This window comes from Lathamus discolor, chromosome 4 (genome assembly GCF_037157495.1).
Source record: "Lathamus discolor isolate bLatDis1 chromosome 4, bLatDis1.hap1, whole genome shotgun sequence".
NCBI classification, from domain to species: domain Eukaryota; kingdom Metazoa; phylum Chordata; class Aves; order Psittaciformes; family Psittacidae; genus Lathamus; species Lathamus discolor.
Window position 1 is genome coordinate 60533755 of NC_088887.1, and position 10515 is coordinate 60544269.

The 10515-nt window shown below is 43.9% G+C and overlaps 1 protein-coding gene across 4 annotated transcripts in view; it reads right to left on the reverse strand.

Annotated features, from left to right (window-relative positions):
• REV1 (REV1 DNA directed polymerase) overlaps positions 1 to 10240 on the reverse strand; it is a 59695-nt gene extending 49455 nt beyond the window's left edge. For 3 of the 4 annotated variants that reach the window (XM_065677678.1, XM_065677679.1, XM_065677677.1), the window contains exon 1: positions 10053 to 10237. The gene's annotated coding sequence lies outside the window, so the exon portion shown is untranslated. Of the gene's footprint in view, positions 1 to 10052 lie in introns of all 4 variants that reach the window. The other variant, XM_065677682.1, reaches the window with a different exon arrangement.
• Positions 10241 to 10515: the final 275 nt, after the last annotated feature.

Sequence of the window (10515 nt, forward strand, 5' to 3'; positions counted from 1 at the left end):
CTGTTCCACATTAAGATAAACTGATTAGTATTTTGCAAAGCAAGCTTTTATTCTAGGTGGGAAATGAACTCCCAGGGTGAAGTCTGAGAAGACGGTTGAGTCAACTTGATGGCAGACTGCCACCAGAAGGGATGATTCTGTTCTTCAGTCTCTGCTGGCCTAACAGACTTTATTCCTTCTTCCTAACATCTACACTACCTCCAAACTCCCATGACCCCTAAGTTCATACTGGTGCTATGTGCAATTCAGCTCACTAAATCAACAGAAAAGCAACACTACTTTACGGGTTAGTTTCCTGCCAGTTCAGAAAGCTGAACTGACTCACAAAAGCATTAGACAAATCCAAAGCATAGATTTTTCGGTAGGGTAAGAGCTTTCAAAGAAAGCTATGGTGGAACAGCTTGCCTTATTAGGCCACATGTGCCCATATGATAATCACTCCTAATTACAAGAACTTGATGCCTGATGTTTCAGGGTCAACCAGCAAGTTGTTTTGCAGCTCAGTATTTGATGGTATTTTAAATAAAATTAGGACACCTGGAAAATATCTGTCCCCAGAAACACCCAAAATAACCCTCATCTCCTGTGAGTAAATCTAAGTATATAAACTAGGGTAGAACAATCATTAAAATCTTGGACAAATGAGACCCAAAACTGTTTGTGTGAAAAATTTAGAAATAATATTTTTCTAAAATATGAACATCCAAGGCATTTGCTAGAAAGGTGACATACCATACAATTTACATAAAGCATGGAAAAAGCCTAAGTCCTTCCAAATCAACTCCTAATGTGTAGATGACTACTACTCTAAAACTCTCTTCTGTGCATGTCCTGGTTTCAGCTGCAAGTTATTTTTCTTCCAGTAGCTGCTGCAGTGCTGTGTTTTGGCTTCAGTTTGAGAATAATGCTGACAATACACCAATGTTTTAGTTGTTGCTAAGGAGTGCTTACCCTGATCAAGGACTTTTCAGTCTCCCATGCCTTGCCAGTGAGGAGGGGCACAAGAAACCAGGAGAGAGCAATGTCAGGACACCTGATCTCAACTAATCAAAGGGGCATTTCATACCACAGCACACCATGCAGATCACTGCTTGAGTCAGGCTGGGTATCGGTCAGTGGGTGGTAATTCTATTATGTATCACTTGTGTTTTCTGAGCTTTCATGTCTTCTCCTTTCCTATTATTATTGTTGCTATTCTGTTGTCACTAAATTTTACCTTATTTTAGTTACTAAACTATTCTTGTATCAACCCGTGGGGTTTACAGTCTTTCAATTATCCTCCCCATCCTGCCCTGAGTGGGGTATAAGGGGAAGGTGACTGCATGGTGCTGAGTTACTGGCCTGATCTAAACCACAACAGCACATTTGAGCTTGACAGCAAAGAAGTGGTGCCCTGACCTTCAGTTAAATCACCCCCCAAAAAACACAGCAACTCTTTGATAAACTAATTCAGTTTCCAAACTACTTTTTGCAACTCAAAATGTTTTTTATTTCAGATCAGTTTACTTTAACAATGACTAAATACTGTACATACAAGTAACAATTAAGAAATAAACATTTATTTTGCTGGCAAATCATCACAATGACCTAAAGCAGTTGTACAGCAGGTAACCACATGCATGAGAGCTGCACTGGCTTACACCACAGCAAGTGTTTATAGACCTTTTCACAACTGACTTGGGAGTCCCTGACATATGAGTTTTAATCGTCACAGCTTAAAGAACCGTGTCCTGGGTTCAGCAGTAGCAGTCATTTTTCTCCTTCTTAGTAGCTGGTACAGAGCTGTGTTTTTGACTTTCAGCCTGGGAACAATGCTGGTAACACTGATGTTTTTAGTTGTTGTTAAGTAATGTTTACTCTGCCCAAGAAAGATCACTGCTGCTGCTGAACCCAGGACAAACCATAACCATGAGGCACAGAGAACCACATCACTGCACATTCTGCACCAGCTTCAAGCAATCTTGTTTTCAAGAAGATACTCTTGCTTTTATACATGGAATTTAAGATGGTTAGTTCTTTAAAAAATCGCTAGCAAGATTCAATTTGAGTCCAACTGTCAATGTTTCATTCTCCTCTAGGAATAACACTCAGTAGCAGCTACAGTCCATTTAAAGCTTGTCACAAGTAGTGGTTTAACTTGGTTGAATTTTTCTTCTTCTCTGTCATAGTTTAACCCTAGCCAGCAACTAAGTACCATGCAGCTACCCACTCACCCCCTACCCCACGTGGGATGGGAAAGAGAATCAGAAAAAGATGAGACCTGTGGGTTAAAAACAGTTTAATAATTGAGGTAAAATATAACAACAATAATAACAAAATGGAAGAAGAGAGAGAGAGAGAAATAAAACCCAATAAACACAAGTGATGCACAACACAATTGCTCACCACCTGCTGAACAATGCCTACCCTGACCGGAGCAGCGATCACTGGCTCCCGGCCAACCCCCCCCCAGTTTACATACCGGGCATGATGTTCTGTGGTATGGAATCCTATCCCTTCGGCTAGTTTGGGTCAGCTGTCCTGGCTGTGGTCCCAGCTTCCTGTGCCTCTCCTCACTGGCACAGCACAGGAAACTGAAAAGTCTTTGGCTTAGACTAAGCACTACTTAGCAACAACTAAAACACTGGTGTGTTATCAACATTATTCTCACACTAAATCCAAAACACAGCACTGTACCAGCTACTAGGAAGAAAATTAACTTTACCCCAGCCAAAAGCAGGACATGCTCACAGAAAGTCTGGCTTCAGTTTCGACATTTCTGCATTTTCAGAGGAGTTCCCCAGCAATGAGTGGCTCTTCTTCAAAAATTTTCATTGCTATATTTAACTACATAGCTCAATTCACCTTTTAGTTAAAGTATAAAATCTTTAATACAACTGTTCTTACTGTCACAATACATTGGTATTTTTCTGTGGACTTTAACAACTGGCTTCATTATTTCTCTTCTGCACTTATACTCTTTTGAGGCTTTAACCACAAGAGCATTTTGAGCACTCACAATCTTTATGCTAGTTTTTAAATGCCTAGATTCCACAATAAAAGCCATTAAATAGAATCAGAATAAGAAACACAGCTTGTGGAATCAGGACACTCAATATCAACATATGAGTGGATTGTAAATCACCAAAAGGAAATTCTCTTTCTTGGATTTAAGGATCTGAAACAATAAACAAGATGAGTATACAAACTGCATAGTCTTCCTTCAAGCCTCTATGTTTAGTTGTCCGTAATACTTAAGAGTGAAGAACTGCATTACTCTTTTCTTTGAAGAGTGTGATGTTAATTTTGTTACCTAATAAATCCACAGACCTTGTTTAGGAACTTTTTAGTTTGTGCACTCTTCAGTCTGATGACAGTCTGGTCCCACAAGTCCTGTCTTACATGAGAGGCCCATGGTGGGGTGTAGGTGAAGCAGCTGGTAGGTAGCACAAGAAATCCATGATCCCTCCTCCCATTTAATGAGAAGAGTTGCTGCTACTGAACAATTTAGGACTTCCTGAAGGAAATATCTTTGTAAAGCTAAACTTAACAAAGGTGGAGAAGTGGGTAACTGGAGGTATAATTGCTTGAGAACAAGTAACTGGGAAAATCTTCATGAGGTGATCCAAGCAAGAAGTCTGAATGCTCTGAACGTGTTAACATCAAATTCAGAAGAACTGTGCTGGTGAAAACCTCTGATATACACTGGCGCCAGCTTTCACAGATTCCCTAGACTTCATGCCAGCAGACTGATGCTATCTTGTCCACAGGGACTACATATTTTTGATTGATTTTATGTATTTGCTTGGACAAACATGTCTGTAGATATGTGTATGTGTGTGCGCACATGTGCATGTATATACACAACAAACGTATCTTTGCTGCTGACCAATTTGATTGCTCGGTACCCATATTATCCACTATGGCAATGGAAAATAGCATGGAAATTAATCTACTTTTTGGACCAATGCTCTAACTTGATTGATGGCTTGGCTTCACAAGTGAAGATTTGGGAAGGGCTTTACCCACGCTTACTACAAGCACAGTGACCAAGGGTATGTGGGACAGGCAAATCTGTTTGGAAAAAAGGCTGCTTAAGCAATCAGGAAGTTTCTGACCAGGACTGAGATCTCCTGGGGCAATCTCGAGTGACCAAAGTCCTGATCCGCCCGCATGTAAGGTTGGATCTGCAGCTTCCAAGTCACCTTGTCACATGCCGTTTCAACCCTCACCTGTCACTACAGACAAGCAAGAGTAAACTCTTCCAGCCTGCACAGTGGATTTTTTAGGTGAGGCTCAGAACTGGCCCCAACCTTTACACCTGAGGTTTATCTGCCGCGGCCTAGCTAGCTAGGATGGTGACAGCTCTAACTAATGTAATGAGAAGGCATCACTTCTCTACAAGCTGGATTTTGGTTTGTTTGGTTGGTTGGTTTGTGTTTGGTTTTTTTTTCCTCAGAAGTGCCCAGGGCAGTTGTGCTTTATGCTCAAGTCAATGTCATCAGTACCCTGAGCAGGTGCTGATGAGGCCAGGCTTTTCAGGGAAAAAGAGAGGTAAGACAGCCACTTTTCAAAATCTCAAGTGATAGTTAATGTCAGATCCTACAGAGGACCTTCTCCCTACTCACATATGGACAGCACCACATACATGCAGCAGCAGAACTCGTAACACTCAAGTAACTTTACCAGCAGAAGTACTGATGACTACAGATTCAGTATTTAAACAGGCAGATTTTCTGTTTATAGAAGCTTTTGAATGACACTACTTAATTCCAACTGACACTGCATAGTCAAGTTCCCAAATGTTTTTCTGGATTTGCCTTTTAAACTCCCAAAGGTGCAAAATGTTTTTGAAGTAAAATCTTCACAAGATTTCCATGCTTATCCTTGAAGTTTTAAGTTTCTTACTCAAATTTTCTACATCTTTCGTTAGAGCATGGATATTACTTTTATCATCAACTCAGACCAACATGAGCAGGAGTAATCAGATGAAATTAGTAAGTGGAGAGATCAAAACAAATTGAAATATTTAAATATTTTTTCATCTATTGCCTAGTTTATCTGTGGATTCCCTGACAGGACACCAAGAATGCTACAGGTCCACATGGCTTGAACAGATGAATGGAAAATAAAAAGTTGTTTTTTCTGACAAACAGTAAAACTACAGGAACTCAGAATATAAAGGCAAAGTATGCTAGTATGTTTGTTTCTTTACTATTACCTAGGCAATCTCTCAATCTGATCCATTACATTCTCAAGTTTCCTCCTAGGTTCATAGGAAAGTAAAACACAGATCACAGTGTTTCTGTGTTTTCTGGAAAAGACTTTTCTAAGTCCTTAGGACAAAGCAAAAATGTTCTAATTCTTTAGGATCCCTGAATAAAACTCAAATCTGAGCTCCATTCTTGGCCTCAAACGGTTTTAAGTTGGTATTTTCAGTACTTCTAACATTGAAACAACAGTGTTACACTGCTGCTTAGTGGAGACAGATCGATACAAAACAGCCACAGAGCAAAAATGGCCTATCCCAGGCAAACACCAGGTTTGCAGAACTTAGGTTAAAAATCAACACAGAAGTTACAGGAATCATTATGGAGAGGCAACACCTATAATTTCAAATTCCTGATCATCCAGAAATCAGAGAGAAAAGTCATTATCCGTACCTCTCCCCCAGAATTGTTTTATAAGAGGATTCTTAGAACTGCTCATCAAATAATGCAATTTTAGCATGGAACTTTAGGAAATAGTGACTGAAAAGCCAGTCTTTCCAGTTTCCCAATGCTCTAATGTTTTCTGAAAAGAACAGGCAGATTCAGAGACCAGGAGTAGTATCCTTTCAATACAGACTATTATTTTAGTTCTTTGCTTCCACTGGGAGCTGCATTCAAAAGCACAATACGGTAAAAATCTTTCACTCTATTTGGTAAACTGCATTAATCATTTACCTTACATGATACAGTGTCATGGGCTTTCCTATCTGAAAAGTTATCAGCTATCTCATGACTTCCTTAAAACAGCAACAGCTCTGAGGTTTCCAAAATGATTTAAGTGGAGTACAACCATGCGTCCAAAATGCTGATTCATCATGCCCTGGACTAACAGCTAATCTGAGTCACCTCAGAAAGATGCGGGCATGAACATGGTGGATAGAACCTTATTTCACTTTGGATATTCACTGACAACTGAAACCTGACAAACAAATGTTAGCAACAGTCCCCAAGATCCTGCCAAAATCCATCGCATACCTCATCCTGCAGAATACTGCTCATCTCCAAGTCAATGTGAAAAAACCTTAGAGGAGCTCTCAACCCTACTCTGCACAGCTTCAGCATTGCTTTCATGTTTCGGCATTCAAACCAACCTACCTGCATTTGCAATAATTACTCTGCAAGGTACCCAAGCAGTGCCTTTTCCTATGAAAAATTATTTTTCTCTGTTTCAGGATTATTTATTTCATAAATCAAGAAGCTGGAAAGGTCTGTAGGACAAGGGGTAATGGGTTCAAACTTAAACAGAGGAAGTTCAGGTTAGATATAAGGATATATATCTGTAAGTTCTTTACTGTGAGGGTGGTGAGGCACTGGAATGGGGTGCGCCTAAGGAAGTTGTGAATGCTCCATCCCTAGTGAGTGGTGCTCAAGGCCGGGTTGGACAGAGCCTTGGGTGACATGGTTTAGTGGGAGGTGTCCCTGTCCACGGCAGTGGGGTTGGAACTAGATGATCTTAAGGGCCTTTCAAACTCTAACTATTCTATGATTCTGTAATTCAAGCAAACCAAATGAGGAGTTTACAACCAATAACTCCCTTATGCTGGGATTTGGTTAAAGTATTTACAGGGTGCTGGGAACGGAAAGCAAAACCAACACAGAAGAGTAAACCACAATACAGCTAAGCTTCACTTACGCAAGCAAATAAATTTCAAACCACCAGCTTCAGCACTACTACATAGGTAGAATACCAGCTGGGAGACCTGAAGCCTTGAGAGAGGAAAGCAGCGCTCATTCCTCACCCCCCAATTAGCAAAATACTACTTTCAGCAAAAGCTAACACTGAAATTCAGAGGCTATGGTCTGCTTAGGTGTTTACAGCAAAGAATATGGAAGATACATCAATCTCTTCTATGGATATAACAAACTAAAAGTATCTCCTAAGTGAATTTCATGGTCACAGACTCCTTAAGTACAGTAGCAGCAGTCCTTCAGTTTGTATTGAAAATACAAGCCACAGAAACCAAAGTTATCATCACAACCCAGGATTTAAAGCTGTTGTGCACACTCACCTTCCTTCCACTGAAGAATGAGAAAGAAGAAGGGTTTCCTAATTCTGACTTCTATCTTAGGAGGGCCAGTTACCTCACACGGAATACAGAAGTTGGGGGACAACACACATGGGAGGTACCCTCCCTAAAAAATCTGTGCCTCCAATTAAAATGCTGCCTGGTTTCCACAACAGAGCAGAAACACACAAATTTCTCTCTTAAAAAAAGACACTTCCACAAGAATTCTATATTACACATTTGCTTGAGAATTCCTCACGCTTTTTTTGCATCTAGTTAGATTGGCCCTCTTCCTTTCAACTTTATAACTCCATGGCCACTCTCATTTCCATTTGCTTCCAGTTCTTCCCCATTTTGCTATGCTTAGGTAAACACAGCACTATAATTAAATTAATCTACACTGTATTCAGTGAGGGTTTCAACATTTGAATATTTAGCTCCCTTGTGATACTTATATCAGGCAAAGATGCTGCTAAGAGCTGACTGAGATCTCAGTGACAATAATATACACCTTTAACTAAAATAGAAAGTGTTCATTCTTCATGAAAAAAACAGAATCATTCTTTATGAAGTAAGCTGTAGCTAACAAATTAAATGCTGAAAGCATGGTAAAAACACATGGCAGGGTCAGACAAGTTACTCTTTTCCTGCTTGTCCTGAACAACTGATTTATTAAGAAAAAAGGTCTGTGTAATCACAGTAATTTATTTCTACCTACCCAAAACCAGGTTTTCTGCCTTAATCATTCTTTTTTTTTTTTTTCCCCCTCTCCCTAGTGACAAAAAAGGATGGTAAAAAGATTGAAAATTTCCCATGAAACTTCTTTACAAAAAGAAGACGTCTGGGTAAAGGGATCAGAAAAGACTAACCAAAATCAACACTCAGTTACAACACACTGTCACTGCATCAGAACAGGCTGTGACTAATAGTACAAACATACAATCCAGAAAGACAGACTGGCGCTATGTTTGAAAGGCCAACTACTGAATAACATATTGAAGACACATATACTGTACACAGAAAAATGCACTGTATCACTGTATCAGTTTACTATCCAAGCTCAAAATACACTTATGCATTTTTCCTCTTCAAATTTTACTTTTAAAACAATCTTTCTGCAAGTAGTCAAACATCAGTGAATCACAAGGCAGGTGTCTGCACTGTGCCTCTACTAACACTGTCCTACCAATGACCTCCAGCCTGACAGCTTGAGATTATTTACTAGCAGAGATCTGAAACATTGTCCACTGGAAGGAACCGACTGAATGGAAAACCAGTATGGTGGGAAATGGGTAATACCTACACGCTGGAGACAAGGTGGCAAAAAATTTGTCAGAGACTTGGATTTCTGTGTTAAATGTCATAAACCTCAGTAAGACGGAACTATTCCAGGAATAAATGTAAACTATAACCTCTTGCAACTAATGGTGACCAGCAAACTGTTTAGAACAGTTCCACCTGAGCAACAATAGCATCTACACGAATAAAGAATTTGGACTGTAAAATTATCATCGCCTGGTTTTGCTTCCTTGGATTACAAATTTGAGATTGAACCCGGATTTTAAATCGAGATGCAGAACAAACATCCACTCATCTTTTAATGAGGAAAATTTTGCATTAACAAGAGTAGTCACAGTCCTGTCATTTTTAAGACTTTGACAATAATTTTAAAGCATCAGAAATAACAGAATATTACAGCATACAACACACAGATTTTCTACCAAAAAAAAATCACATGCCAGTGATTATTATCTTCCTCTCCCTTGTTAAGGTTAACGTGCCATTACCACACATTTCTGCCATTACCGCACATCTCCCATCAGGGGCTTTTTACTCGGTATCACAGGTCAAGTCAATGGTAACTGTATAGCAAAATGCATCGACGTTAGACAGAGAAGGGGTGAAACAGCATCAGCGAACACATCCGTCCCTCGGTGTTTGCAAGCGCAGGCTTACTTAGCAAGCACAGGCTTACTTAGCAAGCACAGCTCTCCTCTTCCTTCCTTACACCCAGTCCTATTGCTCAGCAAATACAACTTGCGACCGACACGGCGGAAAACCGCAGGCAGGGGCACGGCGCGCGGTGTGCCCAAAAGGGCAAGGCTGCACCAGGGCTCGGGCTTCCCCCCCTCCTCCTACTCCTCCTTTCCCCGCAGTGACCCTCCGCTGGCACAGCGCCGGCGGCATCCCTCCCCGCCGGTCCGCGGAGCCGTGTTGTGTCTGAGGCGCAGGCCCCATGTGACACACGCGCGCAGGTGCCGGGGGCCGGCTGACCCAGACACGCGCGCGCACACCTGGCACACCCTCCGCAAGTTGCGGGGGGGGGGGGGGGGGGGAAGGAAGAGGGAACGCACACGCGCGCGCGCCGAGGGGTGCGTCCCCCTCCCACCTCCCCCCTCCCCGGCGCCAGCCCCGCGCGCGCGGGCAAGGCCCCCGCGCCTGTTACATAACCCCGTGCGCCACACTGCGCCCCTCCCCCCTCCCTGTCCCCACACACACGCGCACACCCCTCCCGCACCCGGTCCCGCCGAGCCCCGCGCCGGCGGCACAGCGGCAGCGGGGAGAACGGGCAGGCCCAGGCCTCGGGCCCAGGGAGGGGCTGAGGCGAGGCAGGGCAACTGCTGCGAGCCCCGCCACTCCGCGTTCCCCCCCTCCTTCCTTTCTTCCTCCCCCCTGTCTCAAGCCGCCCCCCGCACGCGCACGCGAAGGCGCGCTCGCGAGCGCTGGGCGGCCACCATGAGGGGCCGGAGCCACAGCACCGTGAGGGGGAAGGCAGCAGCCCCCAGCCGCAGCTCACCTTTCGTCGCGTCCCAGACGCACATTCCCGGGGCGCTGCCACCGCCGTCGTCTGCCCTGCCCTGCCGGGCCGTGTGGGGGCTTCACATCGCGTCTCCCCCCGGCACGGACAGACGCACGCAACCACCGCCTCCTGCCCGCCTTCTTCCTTCTCCTCCTCCTCCTCCTCCTCCCCGGCTCTCAGCCCGGCCGCGCTCTCCCTCCTCTCTCCGTTCCCTCCCTCCTTCCTTCCTTCCTTCCTCTCACCCCTCCTCCCCCTCTCGGTGTCCCCGGCAGCAGCCGCCCCGCCTCCTATCCCCCCCCCTTCTCCTTCCCGCCCGTCCTTCCTGCGAGCTCGTCACGGGAGAGTCTCGCGCCACCAACCGCCGCTCGGTCAACAAACGGCGCGCGCCGGGCAGGCCCGCCGGCCCCCCCCCCCCCCGGGGTGGGGGCGCCCCCTAGCGGCTCGCGCCCCGCCCCCTCCC